This window comes from Petromyzon marinus, chromosome 67, assembly GCF_048934315.1.
Source record: "Petromyzon marinus isolate PM22_M1 ecotype Great Lakes invasive population chromosome 67, UKy_Petmar_22M1.pri1.0, whole genome shotgun sequence".
Taxonomy (NCBI): Eukaryota; Metazoa; Chordata; class Hyperoartia; order Petromyzontiformes; family Petromyzontidae; genus Petromyzon; species Petromyzon marinus.
This window is the reverse complement of record NC_133733.1, coordinates 3151906-3177798: the sequence shown is the minus strand read 5'-3', so window position 1 is coordinate 3177798 and position 25893 is coordinate 3151906. Positions and strand designations below refer to the sequence as shown.

Here is a 25893-nt window from a genome sequence, read left to right as displayed (position 1 = left end):
AATGTCGAAGGCTCCCATAGACTTCAATGTCGAAGGCTCCCATAGACGTCAATGTCGAAGGCTCCCATAGACGTCAATGTCGAAGGCTCCCATAGACTTCAACGTTGAAGTCTCCCATAGACTTCAATGTTAAAGGCTCCCATAGACGTCAATGTTAAAGGCTCCCATAGACTTCAATGTTGAAGGCTCCCATAGACTTCAATGTTGAAATCTCCCATAGACTTCAATGTCGAAGGCTCCCATAGACTTCAATGTCGAAGGCTCCCATAGATCTTCTTGGTTCTTCGGTAAAGTCACGTAGAAGGGAAATAATAAAAATAAAACATAATAAAATTAAATTCTCACGACGTTTCGGCCACAGCACAAGCAGCCGTCCTCAGGTGAAGAAACAGAACTGTCGGGAAGACAGCGCTCCAAGGGCATAGTCAGGGGTTGGAATCGAACCCCCGACCGCCTGTGTACCAGGCGGTGTAGTTAACATCTCCTAGCCACCGTGATGATGATGATGATGAGAGAGAGAGACACGCAGACTCCAAATATACAGCAGCTGCAGGCATCGTCAAGGGTTGGAATCGAACCCCCGACCTGCTACATACCAGGCGAGGTAGTTAACATCTCGCCCGTTAACCGCCCATCGTTGAGCTACGGAGTGAAACGAGGCTTCTCCGTGTTTGCTTCGATGCATCTTTATATATTTATTACTTGTTCCCGGGTGCGCTCCGATCGCGCTCGGATGATTGCGAGTTCAGAATCCCAGTCGACGTTTGACCTTTTAAGTAATTTTACCTCCCGCAGGGGCGAAAGGGGGGGGGGGGGGTGAGGCGGAGTGTGACGGGGGGTGGGGGTGGCATGACCTTTGGCTTATCGAAACGGCTTCAATTTGTCCCCGTCGCGTCTTTTAAAAGGTGAGACTCAAAAATTTCACATCGTTGTCGAGGAGCGAGCGCGGTGTGCAGGAAGTCGTGGGTTAGATCCCAACTCTGACGATGCCTGCTGCTGCTGCTGTATATTTGGAGTCTGCGTCTCTCTCATCATCATCATCATCACGGTGGCTAGGAGATGTTGACTACCTCGCATGGTCTACAGGAGGTCGTGGGTTCTACTCCAACCCTGACGATGCCTGCAGCTGCTGTATATTTGGAGTCTGCGTCTCTCAGAGATGTTAACTACATCACCTGGTATACAGCAGCTCTGTCGGTTCGATCTCGAACCTGACGATGCCTGCCGATGTATCTTTGGAGTCTGCATCTCTCTCTCCCCGTGGTGAAATGTTAACTTCCTCTCCTGGCATGCAGGAGGTTTTGGGTTAGATCCTGACCCCGACGAGGGGGGAGAGTGGAGCTGCTGTATATTTGGAGTCTGCGTCTCTCTCTCTCTCTCTCCCCGTGGTGAAATGTTAGCTTCCTCTCCTGGTATGCAGGAGGTTTTGGGTTAGATCCTGACCCCGACGAGGGGAGAGAGTGGAGCTGCTGTATATTTGGAGTCTGCGTCTCTCTCTCTCTCTCCCCGTGGTGAAATGTTAACTTCCTCTCCTGGTATGCAGGAGGTTTTGGGTTAGATCCTGACCCCGACGAGGGGAGAGAGTGGAGCTGCTGTATATTTGGAGTCTGCGTCTCTCTCTCTCTCTCCGTGGTGAAATGTTAACTTCCTCTCCTGGTATGCAGGAGGTTTTGGGTTAGATCCTGACCCCGACGCGGGGAGAGAGTGGAGCTGCTGTATATTTAGAGTCTGCGTCTCTCTCTCTCTCCCCGTGGTGAAATGTTAACTTCCTCTCCTGGTATGCAGGAGGTTTTGGGTTAGATCCTGACCCCGATGAGGGGAGAGAGTGGAGCTGCTGTATATTTGGAGTCTGCGTCTCTCTCTCTCTCTCCCCGTGGTGAAATGGTAACTTCCTCTCCTGGTATGCAGGAGGTTTTGGGTTAGATCCTGACCCCGACGAGGGGAGAGAGTGGAGCTGCTGTATATTTGGAGTCTGCGTCTCTCTCTCTCTCCCCGTGGTGAAATGTTAACTACCTCTCCTGGTATGCAGGAGGTTTTGGGTTAGATCCTGACCCCGACGAGGGGAGAGAGTGGAGCTGCTGTATCTTTGGAGTCTGCTTATTATCCCTGTGGTCGCGTGGATTTTCTCCGCGTCCTCCATGTTTCCCCCCCCCCCCTCCACGTTGAGAATCAACGTCACCACGCGCTTAAGAGAGTGTTTGGCTACTGCTATACATTTCCACACGTGATGATGATGGTGATAATGATAAGCCACTTCGTTGAGTCATCACTTGTACGGTTGATCGGAGACGGTTCATTTTTTTAAATTATTATTTTTAACTTCGATAAAGAACGCCGTTTATAATTACCGTAGCCGAACGAAAAAAGTCCGAGGCATTTTCGCCTCCGAATATTTTTGTAGGCTTACCTTCGTTTCTCTCTCTCTCTCAACAATTTCAAATTAAATCTGCTTATCTGTGGCACACAGCGCCGCCCGCTACCCCGTCATCGAATGGGGGGGCACGGACTAAATAGTCGTGAAACGTGTTTGGCAGTTACGACAACTCGTCCAACGGCTGGACGAGAGTACTAATGCATGCGAGTGCAAAAGATAAAGATCCCCCGTGTAGCCTGTAACAGACTGTTGGGGCCAGTGCTGTTTAGCGAGTAGCAGCGCCTATGAAGGCCGGCAATGTGGCACACGGAGGGGGTGGGTGGGTTGCCAGCAACCACTCCCGGCCGTCTTTGTCTCCCGAGTAACGATGTTTAGTCCACACCGTTTCTAAGCTACGCATTTGAGGAGGCTGAGGCGACCTAGGGGAGGGAGACCCAGGACCGATTCAAACGTCGCGGTATCCCTGAACGGTGCGCCGTCAAAGAGCGCAAACCGAGGATTGCCTGGTGTAGTGACATGGGGCAGCTGGTGCCCAACTGTTGGAAAGTTATCACTGAAGGCCAAACGAAACAGAAGTGCCCTGGGGCCTACAAGAACCGTAATCTGGCCCTGGTTTTTGGTTCTCCCAGGGTTTTCCTTTTTGCCCGGTGGTGTCCCTCTCAGGGGCAATTTTTTTGGTATACGGGGACTCCTCAACTTAAGAACATTCCAATTGTGAACTTTCAGAGATACAGTAAAACCTTGGATTGCGAGTGACTTGGCCTGCGAGTGTTTTGCAAGGCGGGCAAACATTTTAAATAAATATTAATTTGATAAACGAGCGAGGGTCTTGCAATACGAGTAGTAATACGTGTACACGCTTTGTACTGCCGAGCGTCACGTGATCACAACTGATATATGAGCGAGGGTCTTAGCAATACTAGTAGTGTACGTGTACACGCTTTGTACTGCCGAGCGTCACGTGATCACAACTGATATACGAGTGAGGGTCTTAGCAATACGAGTAGTGTAACGTGTACACGCTTTGTATTGCCGAGTGTCACGTGATCACACAACTGATATACGAGTGCTTTGGATTACAAACACGTTTCCGGAACAAATTATGCTCGCAATCCAAGGTTTTACTGTACGAACAAACCTAATAGAGTTGTCTGTTAGATCGTGTGAATATGAATGCGTGTCGTTAAATCCACCACCACCACCACCCGATACAGCCAATTAGTAAAGGTTTGTCACATTAACTAAACGTGCCAATGCATTACTAGTACAGCACACCGGTGTGTTGGAGAGTAAACCCACTACTACATTTACAGTTCAAGTACTGTGACGTTTCACCTGTAATTACAAAAAACAACCAGCATCATCAGGGGAGACAGCCTGTCCGCATGTCCCGTTGCCCGTTCGGACCGAGAGTCGGAGAACCATTGGCATCTACATCTGCAGAACGTGAAGAACCAGTGGCATCTACATCTGCAGGATGTGAAGAACCAGTGGCATCTACATATGGAGAACGTGAAAAACCAGTGGCATCTACATCTGCAGAACGTGAAGAGCCAGTGGCATATACATCTACAGAACGTGAAGAACCAGTGGCATATACATCTGCAGAACGTGAAGAACCAGTGGCATCTGCAGAACATGAAGAACCAGTGGCATCTACATCTGCAGAGCCTAAAGAACTACTGGCATCTCTATCTACAGAACGTGAAGAACCAGTGGCATCTACATCTGCAGAAAGTGAAGAACCAGTGGCATCTACATCTGCAGAACATGAAAAACCATTGGCATCTCCATCTGCAGAACGTGAAGAACCAGTGGCATCTGCAGAACATGAAGAACCAGTGGCATCTACATCTGCAGAACATGAAGAACCAGTGGCATCTACATATGGAGAACGTGAAGAACCAGTGGCATCTACATCTGCAGAACGTGAAGAACCTGTGGCATCTCAACATCTGCAGAACATGAAAAACCAGTGGCATCTACATCTGCAGGATGTGAAGAACCAGTGGCATCTACATATGGAGAACGTGAAGAACCAGTGGCATCTACATCTGCAGAACGTGAAGAACCTGTGGCATCTCAACATCTGCAGAACATGAAAAACCAGTGGCATCTACATCTGCAGGATGTGAAGAACCAGTGGCATCTACATATGGAGAACGTGAAAAACTAGTGGCATCTACATCTGCAGAACATGCAGAACCGGTGGCATCTCCATCTGCTTAAGTGAAAAACCAGTGGCATTTACATCTGCAGAACGTGAAGAACCAGTGGCATCTACATCTGAAGAATGTGAAGAACCAGTGGCATCTACGTCTGCAGAACGTGAAGAACCAGTGGCATCTATGTCTGCAGAACGTGAAGAATCAGTGGCATCTACGTCTGCAGAACGTGAAGAAACAGTGGAATCTACATCTGAAGAACGTGTAGAACCAGTGGCATCTACGTCTGCAGAACGTGAAGAACCAGTAGCATCTATGTCTGCAGAACGTGAAGAACCAGTGGCATCTACGTCTGCAGAACGTGAAGAAACAGTGGTATCTACATCTGCAGAACATGAAGAACCATTGGCATCTACATCTGCAGAACATGAAGAACCAGTGGCATCTACATCTGAAGAACGTGAAGAACCAGTGGCATCTACGTCTGCAGAACATGAAGAACCAGTGGCATCTACATCTGAAGAACGTGAAGAACCAGTGGCATCTAGGTCTGCAGAACGTGAAGAACCAGTAGCATCTATGTCTGCAGAACGTGAAGAACCAGTGGCATCTACATCTGCAGAACATGAAGAACCATTGGCATCTACATCTGCAGAACATGAAGAACCAGTGGCATCTACATCTGCAGAACGTGAAGAATTAGTGACATCTACATCTGCAGAACATGAAGAATCAGTGGAATCTACATCTGGAGACTATGAAGAAACCAGTGGCATCTACATCTGCGGAAAGTGAAGAACCAGTGGCATCTACGTCTGCAGAAAATGAAGAACCAATGGAATCTTTGTCTCCAGAACGTGAAGAACCAGTGGCATCTACATCTGCAGAACGTGAAGAACCAGTGGCATCTGCAGAACATGAAGCACCAGTGGCATCTACATCTGCAGAGCATGAAGAACCAGTGGCATCTACATCTGCAAAACGTGAAGAACCAGTGGCATCTACATATGGAGAACGTGAAGAACCAGTGGCATCTACATCTGCAGAACGTGAAGAACCAGTGGCATCTTAACATCTGCTGAACATGAAAAACCAGTGGCATCTACATCTGCAGGATGTGAAGAACCAGTGGCATCTACATATGGAGAACGTGAAAAACCAGTGGCATCTACATCTGCAGAACATGAAGAACCGGTGGCATCTCCATCTGCTTAAAGTGAAAAACCAATGGCATCTACATCTGCAGAACGTGAAGAACCAGTGGCATCTACATCTGAAGAACGTGAAGAACCAGTGGCATCTACGTCTGCAGAACGTGAAGAACCAGTGGCATCTACATCTGAAGAACGTGAAGAACCAGTGGCATCTAGGTCTGCAGAACGTGAAGAACCAGTAGCATCTATGTCTGCAGAACGTGAAGAACCAGTGGCATCTACGTCTGCAGAACCTGAAGAAACAGTGGCATCTACATCTGCAGAACATGAAGAACCATTGGCATCTACATCTGCAGAACATGAAGAACCAGTGACATCTACATCTGCAGAACGTGAAGAACTAGTGACATCTACATCTGCAGAACATGAAGAATCAGTGGAATCTACATCTGGAGAATATGAAGAAATCAGCGGCATCTACATCTGCAGAAAGTGAAGAACCAGTGGCATCTACGTCTGCAGAACATGAAGAACCAATGGAATCTTCGTCTGCAGAACGTGAAGAACCAGTGGCATCTACATCTGGAGAATATGAAGAACCAGTGGCATCTACATCTGCAGAACGTGAAGAACCAGTGGCATCTACATCTGCAGAACGTGAAGAACCAGTGGAATCTACATCTGATTGGTAGTTCTTAACCTTTACTGAAGGCAGTAGGCAGTCGTTCACTAAAACGTGCAATGTTGATGAAACTAAGTACGTTGTAACTTAACGTTATTACGTTTTATTTTTCTAATTTTATTTCCATTCCACGTTACTTTACCGAAAGAACCAAGAAGTCTTAATTTGTGTCTTTCGATGGTTTACCGTCTGATAAATAATCCGGCCACGTCTCGAACGCCCCCTCCCCCTCCACCAGAAAAGTCATCTCGCACCCCCAAGGGGTTGACGTGCACCCCCAGGTTAAGAAACCACTGGATTAGATCATCGAGCCACACGGGATAAAGACATCCTCTCTCCCTCCTAACCCCCCCCCTCTCCCGACCCCCCCATCACTGCCTTGTGGTCGTTGCTTAGTCAGGAGACGCCAGCACCGCAGGAATGCCTGCCGTCTCTGTCCAGCGCGTTGTACGTACGTGTGTGTACGTACACACACGTACGTACATGTGTCGGTGTGTGTTGAACTTCTGTTCACACCGCATGTAGCCAAACTGCCATTTGGAGGTGCGGAGTTTTGAGTCTATGGTGCAGTGTTGAGTCTATGGTGCAGTGTTGAGTCTATGGTGCAGTGTTGAGTCTATGGTGCAGTGTTGAGTCTATGGGCAGTGTTGAGTCTATGGTGCAGTGTTGAGTCTATGGTGCAGTGTTGAGTCTATGGTGCAGTGTTGAGTCTATGGGCAGTGTTGAGTCACTTCACTCCCCACCAGCACCGCCACCTCTCACGGGCAAAGTCAAATTGCAGCTGCGACGGTGGTGGTGGTGGTGGTGGCGGTGGTGGTGGTTACGGTATTGCCACCACAACCGAGGAGGGTGGAGAGAACACGGGAGAGAGAAGGCACGGGGGCACACGGTCATTCCGTCGGCGCTTCCCGGCGTCACGATAAGACTCCTGTGCGGTGGTGGGAGGTAGGGAGTGGAGGGGAGGGAGACAGGGAGGGAGTGGAGTGGGGGGGATGGAGGCAGGGAGGGAGTGGAGTGGAGGGGAGGGAGGCAGGGAGGGAGTGGAGGGGAAGGAAAGAGGGAGGCAGGGAGGGAGTGGAGTGGAGGGGAGGGAGGCACGGAGGGAGTGGAGTGTAGGGGAGGAAGGCGGGGAGGGAGTGTAGGGGATGGATGCAGGCAGGGAGGGAGTGGAGGGAAAGGATGGAGGCAGGGAAGGAGTGGAGGGAGTGGAGGGGAAGGATGGAGGCAGGGAAGGAGTGGAGGGAGTGGAGGGGAAGGATGGAGGCGGGGAGGGAGTGGAGGTAGTGGAGGGGAAGGAGGGAGGGAGTGGAGGGGAGTGGAAGGGAGTGAGGCGGGGAGGGAGTGGAGGGGATGTAGGCGGGGAGGAAGTGGAGGGGATGGAGGCGGGGAGGGATTGGAAGGGACTGAGGCAGGGAGGGAGGCAGGGAGGGAGGGAGTGGAAGGGAGTGAGGCGGGGAGGGAGGCAGGGAGGGAGGGAGTGGAAGGGAGTGAGGCGGGGAGGGATTGAGGCAGGGAGGGGGGAGGCGTCACTCAGTATTCCTGAGCGAGCACTTTCAACATTTGTTTCCCTCCCGTGATTTGTTTGTTTGCCGTTTGTTTGTCGCCACGGTGGACAGCCTCCCAGCCGGCGAGAGACAGAGAGAGAGATAGGGAAGGGCTAAGGAGGAGGAGCAGAGCGTGCTTCTTCGTGCTCATCTTTTTACGGAGAAAGTGGCACAGATTGATTTTGTTGCACGTAAAATTTTTAATTTGAAAATGGGGGGGGGGGGGGGGGCGGGGAGCACATAAAGCAAAGCAATGGAAAAAAACGAAATGATGAACGAAACAAAGTGCCGACTAAACCGAGCATCTTGTTGCTTCCTCTGATGGCAAAAAAAGAGAGAGGGAGGGGGAGAGAGGGAGAGAGAGAGCTGGTGAGAGAGAGAGCTGGTGAGTGAGAGAGCTGGTGAGTGAGAGAGCTGGTGAGTGAGAGAGAGAGAGCTGGTGAGAGAGAGAGAACTGGTGAGTGAGAGAGAGAGCTGGTGAGTGAGAGAGAGAGAGAGCTGGTGAGTGAGAGAGAGAGAGAGCTGGTGAGTGAGAGAGAGAGCTGGTGAGAGAGAGAGCTGGTGAGAGAGAGAGCTGGTGAGAGAGAGAGCTGGTGAGTGAGAGAGAGAGCTGGTGAGTGAGAGAGAGAACTGGTGAGTGAGAGAGAGAGAGAGCTGGTGAGTGAGAGAGAGAGAGAGAGCTGGTGAGTGAGAGAGAGAGAGCTGGTGAGTGAGAGAGAGAGCTGGTGAGAGAGAGAGCTGGTGAGAGAGAGAGAGCTGGTGAGAGAGAGAGCTGGTGAGAGACAGAGAGCGGGAGAATGAGAGAGAGCTGGTGAGAGACAGAGAGCTGGTGAGTGAGAGAGAGAGAGAGCGGGTGAGTGAGAGAGAGAGCGGGTGAGTGAGAGAGAGAGCGGGTGAGAGAGAGAGCGGGTGAGAGAGAGAGCGCTGGTGAGAGACAGAGAGCTTGCGAGTGAGAAAGAGCGTGAGAGAGAGAGAGCTGGTGAGAGAGAGAGAGCTGCTGAGTGAGAGAGGGCTGGTGAGTGAGAGAGAGCTGGTGAGTGAGAGAGAGCTGCTGAGTGAGAGAGAGCTGCTGAGTGAGAGAGAGCTGGTGAGTGAGAGAGACAGAGAGCTGGTGAGAGACAGAGCTGGTGAGAGAGAGAGAGTGGGTGAGAGACAGAGAGCTGGTGAGTGAGAGAGAGCTGGTGAGTGAGAGAGAGAGAGCTGGTGAGTGAGAGAGCGGGTGAGAGACAGAAAGCGGGAGAATGAGAAAGAGAGCTGGTGAGTGAGAGAGAGCTAGTGAGAGAGAGTGAGAGTGGGAGAAAGAGACAGAGAGCTGGTGAGTGAGAGAGAGCTGGTGAGTGAGAGAGAGAGAGAGTGGGTGAGAGAGAGCTGGTGAGTGAGAGAGAGCGGGTGAGTGAGAGAGAGCGGGTGAGTGAGAGAGAGCTGGTGAGTGAGAGAGAGCTGGTGAGAGACAGAGAGCGGGAGAATGAGAGAGAGCGGGAGAATGAGAGAGAGCGGGAGAATGAGAGAGAGCGGGAGAATGAGAGAGAGCGGGTGAGAGAGAGCTGGTGAGAGAGAGGGAGAGCGGGTGAGAGGGAGAGAGAGCGGGTGAGAGAGAGAGAGCGGGTGAGAGAGAGAGAGCGGGTGAGAGAGAGAGAGAGAGCGAGAGAGTGAGAGAGAGAGCGAGCGAGTGAGGGAGAGGGGGAGTGAGCGGGCGAGCGAGAATGAGAGAAGGTGAGGGAGAGGGGGAGTGAGCGAATGAGTGAGAATGAGAGAGAGCGGGTGAGAGAGGGGGAGAAGGGGAGTGAGCGGGCGGACGAGAGTGAGAGAGAGCGGGAGGGGGAGAGTGAGCGGACGAGCGAGAATGAGAGAGAGCGGGAGAGGGGAAGTGAGCGGGCGAGCGAGAATGAGAGAGAGCGGGTGAGGGAGAGGGGGAGAGGGGAGTGAGCGGACGAAGGAGAATGAGAGAGAGCGGGTGAGGGGGAGTGAGTGGGCGAGCGAGAATGAGAGAGAGCGGGTGAGGGAGAGGGGGAGAGGGGAGTGAGCGGACGAAGGAGAATGAGAGAGAGCGGGTGAGGGGGAGTGAGTGGGCGAGCGAGAATGAGAGAGAGCGGGTGAGGGAGAGTGAGCGGACGAGCGAGAATGAGAGAGAGCGGGTGAGGGAGAGGGGGAGAGGGGGAGTGAGTGGACGAGCGAGCAAGAATGAGAGAGAGCGGGTGAGGGAGAGGGGGAGTGAGCGAGCGAGCGAGAATGAGAGAGAGAGGGAGAGGGGGAGTGAGCGGACGAGCGAGAATGAGAGAGGGGGAGTGAGTGGACGAGCGAGAATGAGAGAGGGCGGGTGAGGGAGAGTGAGCGGACGAGCGAGAATGAGAGGGAGCGGGTGAGGGAGAGGGGGAGTGAGCGGGCGAGCGAGAATGAGAGAGAGTGGGTGAGGGAGAGTGAGCGGACGAGCGAGAATGAGAGAGAGCGGGTGAGGGAGAGGGGGAGTGAGCGGGCGAGCGAGCGAGAATGAGACAGAGCGGGTGAAGGAAAGGGGGAGAGGGGGAGTGAGCGGACGAGCGAGCGTGAATGAGAAAGAGCGGGTGAGAGAGAGCGGGTGAGAGAGAGGGGGAGTGAGCGGACGAGCGAGAATGAGAGAGCAGGTGAAGGAAAGGGGGAGAGGGGGAGTGAGCGGGCGGACGATCGAGCCCCCCTCTCTAAATGACCACGGCGGAGAGAGGCCCCAACAGTCTCGAATGGCGAACTGTTGAACCGTGGCGGTTAAGGATTGAGGGCCGCCATCAGGAGCTTAACGCTCGCTGCTGTTGGTGAGATACCATTGTTTAATTTTCGCGGATGTCCTGTCCATGTCATTGTTGATTCTAAATACGAATGCCCCCGCAGCGTGTCAAGAATCATTTTCAGGGAGGGATATTCAGCTTGCTATTTGTGCGTGGTCATGGCAAGCACGCACCCCGGTCTCCCACGACATGACCCCCACCCACTGGTAGGCAGAAGATATTCAACTGTTAAAACGAAACCGTTAACATCTTCTTCTTAGGTTGTTTTGGTAAAGTCACCACGTAGAATGAGAATAACATTATTTTATTCTCATTCTACGTGGTGACTTTACCGATTGAGGCAGTGAGAATAAAATTATTTTATTCTCATTCTACGTGGTGACTTTACCGAAAGAACCAAAAAAGAAGATGAATCCTTGCAGTCGCGAAAGCTTTAAATCGACAAATATTAAAATCTTGATTTGAATGCTTTCGTGACTGCAGGAATCCATGCTCTCTGGTTCTTTCGGTAAAGTCACGTGGGTATTATTATTATTTTTTCTATCTGTCTATCTATGTCTGGCTTTAATGAACGAACTAAACGATTTCATCATTAGACCTCCTTTGTCAGTACCAAAATATAATAAGAGGGGTTTTTTTAACCTTTTTTTTGGTCTGGCAACAAAACTGAAACCTTTTCACGAGGCATCACGTGTGCATTAACCAACAAAATGGCAACAAAAAAAATACATTCTCATATTCGCATTGTCCTTGAAACTGATTGGCCCACACCAAGGGACGGCTTTCTTTTGAGCCTCGTCTCAATTGGTGCTCGACCAGAGGACGCCAAACGGCGTGCAGCTCAAAGACAATGCCACTATCCAAGTAATGAGGGATCGGGGTGAGCGTGTACATCATTAGACCTCCTTTGCCAGTACCAAACTATAATAATATTGTTTTTCCCCCCTTTTTTTTCTCTGGCAACAAAACTGAAACCTTTTCACAAGCACCAATTTGGGGACAAGCTCTTTTTCGGAAGCGACACTGGCCCATCGCGGGTGATTGGCGCTCAACGAAAGTGGCTTGTCATCACGTGGACATCTACAGCGGTGGCCGATCGCCCTCGACGCGCGATGTTGCCTCTAACCGCGGAGGGGAAAAAACAGCCGGAAGATTCCGGAGAAAAATCCACGCCACCACGGGGGGTTGGGGGGGGGAGGAGACGCTGCAGACTCCAAATATGGAGGCGTACCGCGCGGGGAAGACGCTTTGTGACGACTTACACGCTTGTCTCTCACGATTCAACTGTTCAAACTAAAATTTATTTTTCCCATTTTTAAAGCTTCCGCGAATGCGGGGATTCATATTCTTGGTCCTTTCGGTAAAGGCACACCACCACGTTAGAAGGGAAACAGTAAAAATAATTAAAATCAAACGTATAAAATATAATTCTCACGACGTTTCGGCCACAACACAAGCAGCCGTCCTCAGGTGAAGAACACAGCTGTCGGATTCTTCACCATGAGGACGCGCGGCGTGGATGAATCGCGGAGAGCGAGAAAAGAACCCCACCGTCGATTCTGTCCAGTATCAGTAGTACCAGCAGCAGCAGCAGTAGTGGCAGCAGTATCAGCATTAGTGGTAGTAGCAGCAGCAGTAGCAACAGCAGTCATAGCAGTAGTAGCAGCAGCAGTAGTGGCAGCAGTATCAGCAGTAGTGGTAGTAGCAGCAGCAGTAGCAGCAGTAGTCGTAGCAGTAGTAGCAGCAGTAGGGGCAGTATCAGCACTCGTGGTAGTAGCAGTATCAGTAGTAACAGTAGTGGCAGCAGCAGTAGGGGCAGTATCAGCAGTAGTACCATCAGCAGCAGTATCAGCAGTAGTGGTAGTAGCAGTATCAGTAGCAACAGTAGTCGTAGCAGTAGGGGAAGTAGCAGCAGTAGTACTATCAGTAGCTGCAGTATCAGCAGTAGCAGCAGTAGTGGTAGCAGCAGCAGTAAGGGCAGTATTAGCAGTAGTACCATCAGCAGCAGCTGCAGTAGCAGCAGTAGTAGCGGTAGCTGCATCATAGACCACCCAACACTGCACCATAGACTCTAAACCATTCTTTATTTTGCGAGGTTTGGCCTACCGCTGAGCCACGTAGCTCTTTTTCAGAAGCAAACCCGGCCCATGGCAGACGATCGCAGCTCAACGAAGTGGCGGCTCTTCGTCGTCGTCGCCGCCACGTGGAAATTTACAGCAGACAAAGACTCTCAAGCGCGCAACGTCGATTACAAATGGGGAGGGCAAAAAAAATACGGAGGACCCTGGAGAAAAATTCCACGCGACCACTGGGAGAGAGACGCAGACTCCAAATATACAGCAGCAGCAGCAGCAGGCGTCAGGGTCGGGGTAGAACCCACGGCCTGCTGCGTTACCAGGCGAGGTAGTTAACATCTCCTAGCCACCGTGATGATGATGATGAGAGAGAGAGATGCAAACTTCAAATAAGGAGCAGGTGTCAGGGTTGGGATCGAACCCACGGCCTGCTGCATTACCAGGTGAGGTAGTTAACATCTCCTAGCCACCGTGATGATGATGATGATGATGAGAAAGAGAGAGACGCAAACTTCAAATAAGGTCGGGATTGAACCCACGGCCTGCTGCTGTAGACCAGGCGAGGTAGTGAACATCTCCTAGCCACCGTGATGATGAGAGAGAGAGACGCAAACTTCAAATAAGGTCGGGATCGAACCCACGGCCTGTTGCTGTATACCAGGCGAGGTTGTCAACCTCTCCTAGCCGCCGTGGGCGAGACCTCGGATCGGGGCGCCAATCCCGGGGGTTGACTTTGGGTCACAGGCGAGTGCTTGGGAACAAATTTTGTCGGCCCCCGGCAGTTGGCTCGGAGACTCCCGCCGTGGCTCGGGGGGGGGCTCCCGTCACGCGAGAAAAAAAAAATCGCAAACAATTTCCGGGCGGGGAAACCAAAAACGGCTCCGTCGACCCGCCGGGCGCAACTCTGAATATTTCCCCCCTACCGCCGTCCCCTTCCGCTCACCCACGCCACCCCCCCCCCCCCCCCCATCGTCAAAAATCCGCCGCTGTCTGTTTAAAAAATGACGGCGGCGGTGGCGGCGGCGGCGACGCACAACCACGTCGCCGTGAATTTTCGTGAAATCTAAATGTCCCCCCCCCCACAGTGTCATCAAGAACGGGAGCGCGCGGTGTAATTACACCGCGCGCTCCCGTGTTCAATGATGACACGCTCTCGTCTTCAGGGTTCTGTTACGGTGACGCCGACGCCGACGACGATCATCTCGTAATGGGGGTGGGTGGGGGGGGGGTAAGAAGGCGTTGCAAGCGCTTAGAAGAAAGAACTCTCTCGGGGATTTCGATCGATTTTTAAAATCTATCGGTGGACGTGAACGCCTCCCTCTCTCTCTTTCTCCGTCTCTCTCGTTCTTTCTTTCTCCTCGGAAGACGCCGGTTTTCAAATGGGACGCGGCAAAATAATCGACGGTGGAGTTGGTTGTGTCTCTCTTCTCTAATTTTTCTTGCTCTCTGTTTTTTCCCCTCTCGTTTTTCTCTCCATTTTTCCCCTCTTGTTTTCTCTCTCTCTATTTTTTCTCTAGTTTTTCTCTCTATTTTTCCTTTTTTTTCTCTCATTCTCTCTATTTTTTCCCCGCTTTTTTCTGTCTTTCTCTCTATTTTACCCCTCTTGTTTTCTCTCTCTCTCTATTTTTTCTCTAGTTTTTCTCTCTATTTTTCCTCTTTTTTTCTCTAGTTTTTCTCTCTCTCTTTGTCTCCTTTTTTTAAAATCTCTCTTTTAATTGAATTTTCTCTCTTTTTTCCTCTCTCCTCTCTTTTGTCTCTTTTTTTTCCTTTCGTTTTCCCTTTTTTTTGTCTTTGTTTTTTTGCCCCCCTCCCCTCTCGTCCGCACCACGCGAGGGGCATAAAAATCGGCATCGCGTCAGCCGTGCCAGCAAACCTCTCGGCGCGGTTGCTGCTGTTGGTGGGGGGGTGGGGGGCGGGGGGGGGGAGAAACCGGCATTCGATTTGAGTCGGGATTTTTTCTTCCCCCCCCCCGTCCATTCCAAGTAATTAACTCGTGGTTCTGTGGCCACGCATCTGTGGCACCCGTAAAGGCGACGCCGCCGCCTGCCGCGCTGTTTTAACAGCGTGCTTTCCAGGACGCCGTGGCGGCTTGGGAGATGTTGACTACCTCGCCTGGTGCGCGGGAGGTCGTGGGTTCGATCCCTGACCCTGACGACGCCTGCTGCTGCTGCTGTATATTTGGAGTCTTCGTGTCTCTCTCTGTCATCATCATCACGGTGGCTTGGGAGATGTTGACTACCTCGCCTGGTGCACGGGAGGTCGTGGGTTTGATCCCTGACCCTGACGTCGCCTGCTGCTGTATATTTGGAGTCTGCGTCTCTCTCTGTCATCATCATCATCACGGTGACTATGAGATGTTAACTACCTCGCCTGGTGTACAGGAGGTCGTGGGTTCGATACCGACCCTGACGACGCCTGCTGCTGCTGTATATTTGGAGTCTGCGTCTCTCTCATCGTCATCAACATCACGGTGGCTGGGAGATGTTAACTACCTCGCCTGGTATACAAGAGGTCGTGGGTTCTACCCCGACCCTGACGACGCCTGCTGCTGCTGTATATTTGGAGTCTGCGTCTCTCTCTCCCTGTGGTGGTCACGTGGATTTTTCTCCGGATCCCTCCGGTTTTTTCCCCCTCCACATTTAGAATCAAAGTGCATATCGAGTATTTGAGTACTGCTATCAATTTCCACCACGGGCCTCCATAAAGCCGAATGTGTAGTGTCGTGTATAATAGTGCAGTGTGTAGCAGCGTACTGTATTGTAGTGTAGTTTATAGTAGTGTATAGTAACATAGTTTATAGTAGTGTATAGTAAAATAGTTTATAGTAGTGTATAGTAAAATAGTTTATAGTAGTGTATAGTATAGTTTATAGTAGTGTATAGTAACACAGTTGATAGTAGTGTATAGTGTAGTTTATAGTGTAGCGTATAGTGTAGTTTATAGTGTAGTTTATAGTTGTGTATAGTGTAGTTTGTAGTAGTGTATAGTAACATAGTTTATAGTAGTGTATAGTAACATAGTTTATAGTAGTGTATAGTAACATAGTTTATAGTAGTGTATAGTAACATAGTTTATAGTAGTGTATAGCAACATAGTTTATAGTAGTGTATAGTAACATAGTTTATAGTAGTGTATAGTGTAGTGTATAGTGTTGTGTATAGTAGTTTATAGTGTAGTGTATAGTAGTTTATAGTGTAGTGTATGGTAGTGTATAGTGTAGTGTATAGTAGTGTATAGTGTAGTTTATAGTATAGTTTATAGTAGTGTATAGTGTAGTGTATAGTAGTTTATAGTAGTTTATAGTGTAGTTTATAGTAGTGTATAGTGTAGTCTATAGTGTAGTTTATAGTAGTGTATAGTGTAGTGTATAGTAGTGTATAGTGTAGTGTCTAGTGTAGTGTGTAGTGGAGTGCCACCATCGAGCAATATGTGGTCTGCTTCCTGGCCATTCCCCTGTTAACGACAGTCTGTTGTAGGTACAGTAAATATTAATTGATGCATCGATTAACCGCGTTTCTCTTTTTAACATGCGTCCATAACGTTGTTATATATCTTTGTATATTAATATCCATTGTTTAAATATTATACAGCACGTTGTTTGGGTGATAAAAGGGGGAGGGGGCATAACCTTCGATGCTGTCGGAACATGTCGAGCCTTTAACGTGCATTTCCTATATCAAATCGTTTCACGGGCGGTTTCGTGGAAGCCAATCGCCGTCGCTAAGAGGAAGGGTTTCACCGTATACAGCGGCTGGCGTCGCCAGGAATCGGGGATCGAACCCACGACCTGCCAGTTACGGGGCGAGGTAGTTAACATCTCATAGCCACCGTGATGATGATGATGAGAGAGACGCAGACTCCAAATATACAGGAGCAGCAGCAGCAGGCGTCGTCAGGGTTATGAATGAACCCACGACCTCCTGTAGACCAGGCGAGGTAGTTAACATCTTCTAGCCACCATGATGATGATGATGAGAGAGAGACGCAGACTCCAAATATACAGTGGCAGCAGCAGGCGTCGTCAGGGTTAGGAATGAACCCACGACCTCCTGTAGACCAGGCGAGATAGTTAACATCTCATAGCCACCGTGATGATGATGATGAGAGAGACGCAGACTCCAAATATGCAGCAGCAGGCGTCGTCAGGGTTAGGAATGAACCCACGACCTCCAGTAGATCAGGCGAGGTAGTTAACATATCATAGCCACCGTGATGATGATGATGCGAGAGAGACGCAGACTCCACATATACAGCGGCCAGCGTCACCAGGAATCGGGGATCGAACCCACGACCTACCACGTACGGGGCGAGGTGGTTAACATCTCATAGCCACCGTGATGATGATGATGATGAGAGAGAGACGCAGACTCCAACAATGCAGCGGCGGGCGTCGCCATGGGTCGTGGATCGAACCCACGGCCTCCTGCCGCGCAGCAGGCAAGCGGCGTAGCCTTTATGGGTGCCACAGATGTTGTGGCCACGGGCCCACCAGTGAATTACTACAATTAGGCGGGAGAAATCCTGACTCTAATTGAACGCCTGCTTCCACCCCCACACTGCCGCGTGAAGAGGCCTTTTGGCACGGCTGACGCGATGCCAATTTAATGCCCCCCCCGCCTGCCCGCCCGACCGCGCAGCGTGGATGAATCGCGGAGAGAGAGAAGAACCCCCACTGTTGAACCTGTCGACACGTTTGATTTAAAATAGTGATAGCAGTTGTAGCGGCAGCAGTAGCAGTAGTAGACTCAACACTGCACCATAGATTCAGCATTGCACCATAGACTCAGCACTCCCCATAGACTCAACACTGCACCATAGACTCAACACTGCAGAATCAACTCAACACTGCACCATAGACTCAACACTGCAGAATCAACTCAACACTGCACCACAGACTCAAGACTGCACCATAGACTCAACACTGCACCGTAGACTCAACACTGCACCATAGACTCAACACTGCACCATAGACTCAACACTGCACGATAGACTCAGCACTGCACCATAGACTCAACATTGCACCATAGACTCAGCACTGCACCATAGACTCAACACTGCCCATAGACTCAACACTGCCAATAGATTCAACACTGCACCATAGACTCAACACTGCACCATAGACTCAACACTGCACCATAGACTCAACACTGCGCTGTAGCCTCGACACTGCACCATAGACTCAACACTACACCGTAGACTCAACACTGCACCATAGACTCAACACTGCACCATAGACTCAACACTCACCACAGACTCAACACTGCGCAATCAACTCAACACTGCACCTCAGACTCAACGCTGCACCACAGACTCAACACTGCACAATCAACTCAATACTTCAGCACAGACTCAACACTGCACCATAGACTCAACACTGCAGAATCAACTCAACACTGCACCACAGACTCAACACTCCGCACCTCCGAGTAGAACGGTTGGCTGCGTACGGCGCTAAAGAAGCCCAACGTGTGTAGACGCACGCACACTTGACCTTGACACCTGCAGCAGTGTGTGTGCGAGTGCAACCTGTACAGGCGCTCCTCGGACCTACGTCGGGTTACGTTCCTGGAAAAGGCCCCGTGAATTGAAACGTCGTCAGTCGAGATGGATCCACAATGGGCAGGCTGTGTCGCGATCTTCCCCCAAAAAAACTTATCGTGTACAAACAATATGTAGATTTAATTGATGAATTTCCAATGGTACGTAATATTAACGTTGTTCGGAAGGTGCTGCCTCGATATTTTCGCAATGTCCCCGGCTTATTTGGACTGGTTTACAGCGATAATATACAACAGGGGGTGGGGGTTATGTTCCTGACTGAGCGTCTGCTACTTGTTTGAACAGATATGAATATCCATAATTCTAACATTAATTGTAACACAACATTATGTCATGTTTAATTGACTACCTTCTTCGTCAGCATCTCTCCTGTCCAACCTACAACGGTCTTTTCCCAATATTCTGTACGGACATCTCAGAAGGTGGTCCACGTGGTATCTCGGAAGATGGTCCACGAGGTATCTCAGGTGACGGACCACGTGGTATCTCAGGTGATGGACCACATGGTATCTCAGGTGATGGTCCACGTGGTATCTCGGAAGATGGTCCACGTGTTATCTCAGGAGATGGACCACGTGGTATCTCAGGTGATGGTCTACGTGGTATCTCAGGTGATGGTCCACGTGGTATCTCAGGTGATGATCCACGAGGTATCTCAGGTGATGGTCCACGTGGTATCTCAGGTGATGGACCACGTGGTATCTCAGGTGATGGTCCACGTGGTATCTCAGGTGATGATCCACGTGGTATCTCAGGTGATGGTCCACGTGGTATCTCAGGTGATGATCCACGTGTTATCTCAGGTGATGGACCACGTGGTATCTCAAGTGATGGTCCACGTGGTATCTCAGGTGATGGTCCACGTGGTATCTCAGGTGATGTTCCACGTGGTATCTCAGGTGATGGACCACGTGGTGTCTCAGGTGATGATCCACGAGGTATCTCAGGTGATGGTCCACGTGGTATCTCAGGTGATGATCCACGAGGTATCTCAGGTGATGGTCCACGTGGTATCTCAGGTGATGGTCCACGTGGTATCTCAGGTGATGGTCCACGAGGTATCTCAGAAGATGGTCCACGTGGTATCTCAGGTGATGGTCCACGAGGTATCTCAGAAGATGGTCCACGTGGTATCTCAGGTGATGGTCCACGAGGTATCTCAGGTGATGGTCCACGAGGTATCTCAGGTGATGATCCACGTGGTATCTCAGGTGATGGTCCACGAGGTATCTCAGGTGATGGTCCACGAGATATCTCAGAAGATGGTCCACGTGGTATCTCAGGTGATGATCCACGAGGTATCTCAGAAGATGGTCCACGAGGTATCTCAGGTGATGTGCCACGTGGAACATCTCAAGAGATGTTCCACGTGGGTTGCAACATTGGCGGGTTGCACAGATAATCCCTGTGGTTTCATGGGGCCGGCTAACAGCGACAGGCCCTCCCCCCCCCCAACCTTTGTTCTTTGTCCATGTTCCTTGTCAGCTCCGTGGACGTGAAGCTCGGCGCCGACCTTTCCGTTGGTCAGCCGATTTTTAAGGAGGTAAAATTTATGGGGGGGGGGGTGGGTGGGGGGGATCAGAAATGTAAAAAAAAATCGCTCAGAATGCCCAAAGGGCAACTTCTCTAAGGCGCACAAGCCGTGTGCGCCGAGCCGGTCACTAATTGGCCACCTGATGCTTCTGTGACACAAACCCTGCTATAATTGGCCGTGTCGGGTTGGTAGTGGTGGCGGCGGCGGCGGTGGGTTTAAGGACACATTTATATTTACGCGATCTAACCCGAAGAACACCTGTTATGGATAACAACACCTAGCGCTGCCGCTGCTGCTACGGCTGTGGCTGTTACTACTGTAGTGTGGTGTTTATTCACGCGGACAACTTAATCTTTTCTCCCGTGCCACTCTATTCTGCTCTCCTCACCTGTCACGGATTCTCCCTCCTTCTCTCGCTCCGTATACTCTGCTAGCTTCTCACCCCGCTCGCCTGTCGCACATCGAACTAAAGATTCCGCCAGCCTCTCCACTGCTAGCCTGTCCGCATCCGCGCCTCCAACCTCGCCCGTTGCCCCAGCGGGGGTTCAGCCAACACCGCTGGGTTAGGGCGAGGTCCCGGACTTCTCTTGAATCTCTTCGCAGCTTCATCTCCAACCAACTCAACCCAACTGCCTCACACGTTCCCCTTATGTATCCCCCTCCTCATTAAAGTGCCCCCAGATGGCCCTCGTCTAGCCGGCGTCTTTCCGACGGCTCCCCCCACGTGTTTCTCCCCCTCATCGCCTCTGTCTCTCGCCTCCCTGACGCCTACCCCGCGTTTGCATTTGCAGCCAGCCGGTGGCTGCCTCTTTCCCTGATCTGCTGGCGTCTCTCTGTCTGCTGTCACCCAGGCCCCACCCGCCTGCACCTTGCTCGTCCTGACTTGACCTCGCCGTTTGCAACCCCGTACGTGGATGCCACTGCTGTTTGCAAACCCTGCGCACGTTACGCCACTACACTGCTGATACTGCTGCTGATACTGCTACTACTGCTGCTGCTACTACTACTGCTACTACTGCTGCTGCTGCTACTACTGCTGCTGCTACTACTGCTACTGTTACTGCTACTGCTGCTGTTACTGCTACTACTGCTGCTGCTATTACTGCTGGTGATACTGCTGCTGATACTACTACTGCTGCTGCTACTACTGCTGCTGCTACTGCTACTGCTGTTGCTGCTACTGCTGTTGCTGCTACTGCTGTTGCTGCTACTACTACTGCTGCTACTACTGCTGCTGCTACTACTGCTGCTGCTACTACTACTGCTGCTACTACTGCTGCTGCTACTACTACTGCTGCTACTACTACTGCTGCTACTACTACTGCTACTACTGCTGCTACTTCTACTGCACGGGAGCGCTACATCGGGCGGCTGGCCGAAAGACTTGGCAGGAGCGCCGCGGTGACTAGGAGATGTTAACAATCTCGCGTGGTATACAGGAGGTCATGGGTTCGATCCCGACCCTGACGCCTGCTGCTGCTGTTTATTTGGAGTTTGTGTCTCTCCCTCTCTCTCTCATCCTCATCGCGGTGGCTATGAGATGTTAACTACCTCGCCTGGTATACAGGAGGTCATGGGTTCGATCCTGACCCTGACGCCTGCTGCTGCTGTATATTTGGAGTTTGTGTCTCTCCCTCTCTCTCTCATCCTCATCGCGGTGGCTAGGAGATGTTAACTACGTCGCCTTGTATGCGGGAGGTCGTGGGTTCGATCCTGACCCTAACGCCTACTGTATATTTGGAGTTTGCATCTCTCTCTCTCATCATCATCACGGTGGCTAGGAGATGTTAACTAACTCGCCTGGTCTACAGGAGGTCGTGGGTTCGATCCCGATCCTGACAACACCTACTGCCGCTGTATATTTGGAGTCTGCCTCTCTCCCTGTGGTGGTCGTGTGGATTTTTCTCCGTTGAGAATCAACATATGACCATGATGAGCCCCTTCATTGGAGCTGTCATTTATGATCACCAGGGTCGTTTCTTAAAAATTAAGCTACATTGGTGGGCATTAGCTGGTCAAGTAAAAATTGTTTTACTTGATGTTAACTTGGATTCCTTGCGAAAGGTGTCATCCGTTTGGTCTTTGAGAACATCTTACACACAACCTCCCTGTTTTATTGCCAGAAAGGGTAAAACCTATTCCGATTTTTTTTGTTGAGTCTATGGTGCAGTGTTGAGTCTATGGTGCAATGTTGAGTCCATGGTGCAGTGTTGAGTTTATGGTGCAGTGTTGAGTCTATGGTGCAGTGTTGAGTCTATGGTGCAGTGTTGAGTCTATGGTGCAGTGTTGAGTCTATGGTGCAGTGTTGAGTCTACGGTGCAGTGTTGAGTCTATGGTGCAGTGTTGAGTCTATGGTGCAGTGTTGAGTCTATGGTGCAGTGTTGTGTCTATTGGCAGTGTTGAGTCTATGGGCAGTGTTGAGTCCATGGTGCAGTGTTGAGTCTATGGTGCAGTGTTGAGTCTATGGTGCAGTGTTGAGTCTATGGTGCAGTGTTGAGTCTACGGTGCAGTGTTGAGTCTACTGTGCAGTGTTGAGTCTACGGTGCAGTGTTGAGTCTATGGTGCAGTGTTGAGTCTATGGTGCAGTGTTGAGTCTATGGTGCAGTGTTGAGTCTATGGTGCAGTGTTGAGTCTCTGGTGCAGTGTTGTGTCTGTGGTGCAGTGTTAAGTCTATGGGCAGTGTTGGAGTCTATGGTGCAGTGCTGAGTCTATGGTGCAGTGCTGAGTCTATGGGCAGTGTTGAGTCTATGGTGCAGTGTTGAGTCTATGGGCAGTGTTGAGTCTATGGTGCAGTGTTGTGTCTATGGGCAGTGTTGAGTCTATGGGCAGTGTTGAGTCTACGGTGCAGTGTTGAGTCTGTGGTGCAGTGTTGAGTCTGTGGTGCAGTGTTGAGTCTATGGTGCAGTGTTGAATCTACGGTGCAGTGTTGATTCTACGGTGCAGTGTTGAGTCTACGGTGCAGTGTTGAGTCTACGGTGCAGTGTTGAGTCTATGGTGCAGTGTTGAGTCTATGGTGCAGTGTTGAGTCTATGGTGCAGTGTTGAGTCTATGGTGCAGTGTTGTGTCTATGGGCAGTGTTGAGTCTATGGGCAGTGTTGAGTCTACGGTGCAGTGTTGAGTCTATGGTGCAGTGTTGAGTCTATGGTGCAGTGTTGAGTCTATGGTGCAGTGTTGAGTGTATGGGCAACAACAAATAACAAAATGTCCAACTTCTCCTGCAGGTGACTCCCGTTTTCGGACATTGCCGAGCCGCTGGGTTGACGATTCTACAACCATCCCAGCACACGCAAAGTTCAAAGGTGAGCTCCTCACATCTTCAAAAAAATAAGTAACAAAAAAATCATTTTAAATTACTGCAGCCCTGAAGAGATGTTAACTACCTCGCCTGGTACGCCGAACGTCGTGGTTTCGATCCCCACGTTGACGCCGCCTGCTGCTGTATATTTGGAGTCAGCTTCTCTCTCACCATCATCACGGTGGCTAGGGAGATGTTAACTACCTCGCCTGGTGTACAGGAGGTCGTGGATCCTATCCTGACCCCTGACAATACCTGCCTCTTTATATTTGGAGTCTGCGTCTCTCTCTCATCATCATCACGGTGGCTAGGGAGATGGTAACTACCTCGCCTGGTGTACAGGAGGTCGTGGGTCTGATCCTTACCCCTGACAATACCTGCTGCTGTATATTTGGAGTCTGCGTCTCTCTCTCTCTCTCATCATCATCACTATGGCTAGGGAGATGTTAACTACCTCGCCTGGTGTACAGGAGGTCGTGGGTCCTATTCTGACCCTTGGCAATACCTGCCTCTTTATATTTGGAGTCTGTGTCTCTCTCTCTTTCATCATCATCACGGTGGCTAGGGAGATGTTAACTACCTCGCCTGGTGTACAGGAGGTCGTGGGTCTGATCCTGACCCCTGACAATACCTGCTGCTGTATATTTGGAGTCTGCGTCTCTCTCTCTCTCTCATCATCATCACTGTGGCTAGGGAGATGGTAACTACCTCGCCTGGTGTACAGGAGGTCGTGGGTCCTATCCTGACCCTTGGCAATACCTGCCTCTTTATATTTGGAGTCTGCGTCTCTCTCTCTCTCTCTCATCATCATCATGGTGGCTAGGGAGATGTTAACTACCTCGCCTGGTGTACAGGAGGTCGTGGGTCTCATCCTGACCCCTGACAATACCTGCTGTTGTGTATTTGGAGTCTGCGTCTCTCTCTATCTCATCATCATCACGGTGGCTAGGGAGATGTTAACTACCTTGCCTGGTGTACAGGAGGTCGTGGGTTCGATCCCGACCCTTCCCACGCCTGCTGCTGGAAATTTAGAGTCTGCGTCTCTCTCACTCTCATCATCATCACAGTGGCTAGGAGATGTTAACTACCTTGCCTGGTGTACAGGAGGTCGTGGGTTCGATCCCGACCCTGACGACGCCTGCTGCTGCTGTATATTTGGAATTTGAATTTCTCTCGCTCTCCCCGCGGCCGCGTGGATTTTTCTCTGCGGGTCCCTCCGGTTTTTCCCCTTCAATCAACGTTACCACGCGTTTAGAGTGTTTGGCCACTATACATTTCCACGCGACAATGACGACGACGACGACGATGATGATGATGACGAGCCGCTTGGTTGAGCTATCGTGCAGGAGGCCGTGTGTGGTTTAGATCGCGCGTGAGTGTACGCACGTCGTGTCGTTAATCATGCCACCAACCGCACACGCGCACACACACAACAACAACAACATCACCACGACGCTTGTGCCAGGCCATGTGCACCTTGAGGCCACGTGAAGTGTTGAACGCCCGCTGGCAGGAGGTCACGGGGCAGACCCAGCAGGTGCCACGGGTCGACTGACTGAGATGACTGGCTGGTGCACCACCTGTGCCCCCTACTGTGCCAACCTGCTGTGCTTTAGCCACCCGGCGCTCCGCTCGTTGTTGTGAGCGTCGCTCCTCCGCCCTCCGTTGTTGTTGGAGGGCGACTGCCTCCAACTGCCCAGTAGCGTCCTTCACGAGCCTCCTCCACAGAGGCCGATCTTGACACCGCTGGTACCAGTCATCGGCAAGTCCACTCAGCTCCACGTCCTTACCACATCACTCCATCTCCTATCTAGCCTGTGCCGCGCCCGTTTAGCTCCCTCGATCCGGCCGAACAAAAGCTGTTTTGGCATGCGGTGGCTGGGCATGCGGGCTACATGACCCAGCCGACGCAGCCTTGCCTGCTGGAGGAGCTTACCGATGGGACCTTGCCCAGATCTTTCAAAGATTTGTGAGCTCCTCACACAATCCAGCCTGGTTAAACCCAGGATGGATCGTAGGCAGGCCAGCCTAAATGTTTCTAACCGGCGAAGATTCTCCATTAAGGGGGTCCACGTTTCGCAAACGTAGAGAAGGGAGGGAATGACCGTGGCCAAGAAGACCTGAAGCTTAGTGCGGAGCAACAGACCAGGTAGCTTCCACACAGCGTTACGCAACCGATGAAAAGATATTGCCGCTCGACTGATTTGGAGTGAGACCTCTGCTGTTAAACTGGAGCCGGTCATAAGCACACTGCCCAAGTATGGGGAACTCTCCACAACTGCCCCATCACCGATTGGGAGTTGTGGGGGTGGAGTGTCCGATGGTACAAAATACCCAGGCAGGTGCTTAGTTTTGGTGGGGCTTATGGTAAGGCCCCATCTCTTAGTGGCACGCTCCAGTCTCAGCAGCAGCATCTCCAACTCCTCCTCTGAATGAGCAGCTATTACCAAATCATCGGCATACATAACGTGGTTGAGCAACAGGGAGCCATCCCTTGACCGCACCCGGGCATCGATCAGCCTCCCATTATATCTGTACCATATGGAGATTCTCCCGGTACAGCTATTGAAGGCTTCACAAACTACGTGGTAAAAATAGATGTTAAATAATGTGGGAGCCAGAGGACATCCCTGTCGCACCCCAAGGTGTACAGAGAATGGCTCTGACTCCCGGCCACGTAGTTTTACCCGGGCCCGCTCACCATCATGAAGGTCCTTAATGATCGTGAGCAGAGGGTCAGGGACTCCAAAAG

The 25893-nt window shown here is 51.0% G+C and overlaps 2 protein-coding genes across 2 annotated transcripts in view; one reads left to right on the top strand and one right to left on the bottom strand.

Annotated features, from left to right (window-relative positions):
• LOC142906570 (uncharacterized) overlaps window positions 1-25893 on the top strand; it is a 130744-nt gene that overhangs the window by 46071 nt on the left and 58780 nt on the right. Inside the window, exon 2 of the mRNA XM_076054703.1 lies at window positions 23068-23145. The gene's annotated coding sequence lies outside the window, so the exon portion shown is untranslated. The remainder of the gene's footprint in view (window positions 1-23067; window positions 23146-25893) is intronic.
• The window catches only part of LOC116956711 (SLIT and NTRK-like protein 3), a 51328-nt gene that overhangs the window by 13040 nt on the left and 12395 nt on the right, over window positions 1-25893 (bottom strand). The gene's annotated exons all lie outside the window — the stretch shown is intronic.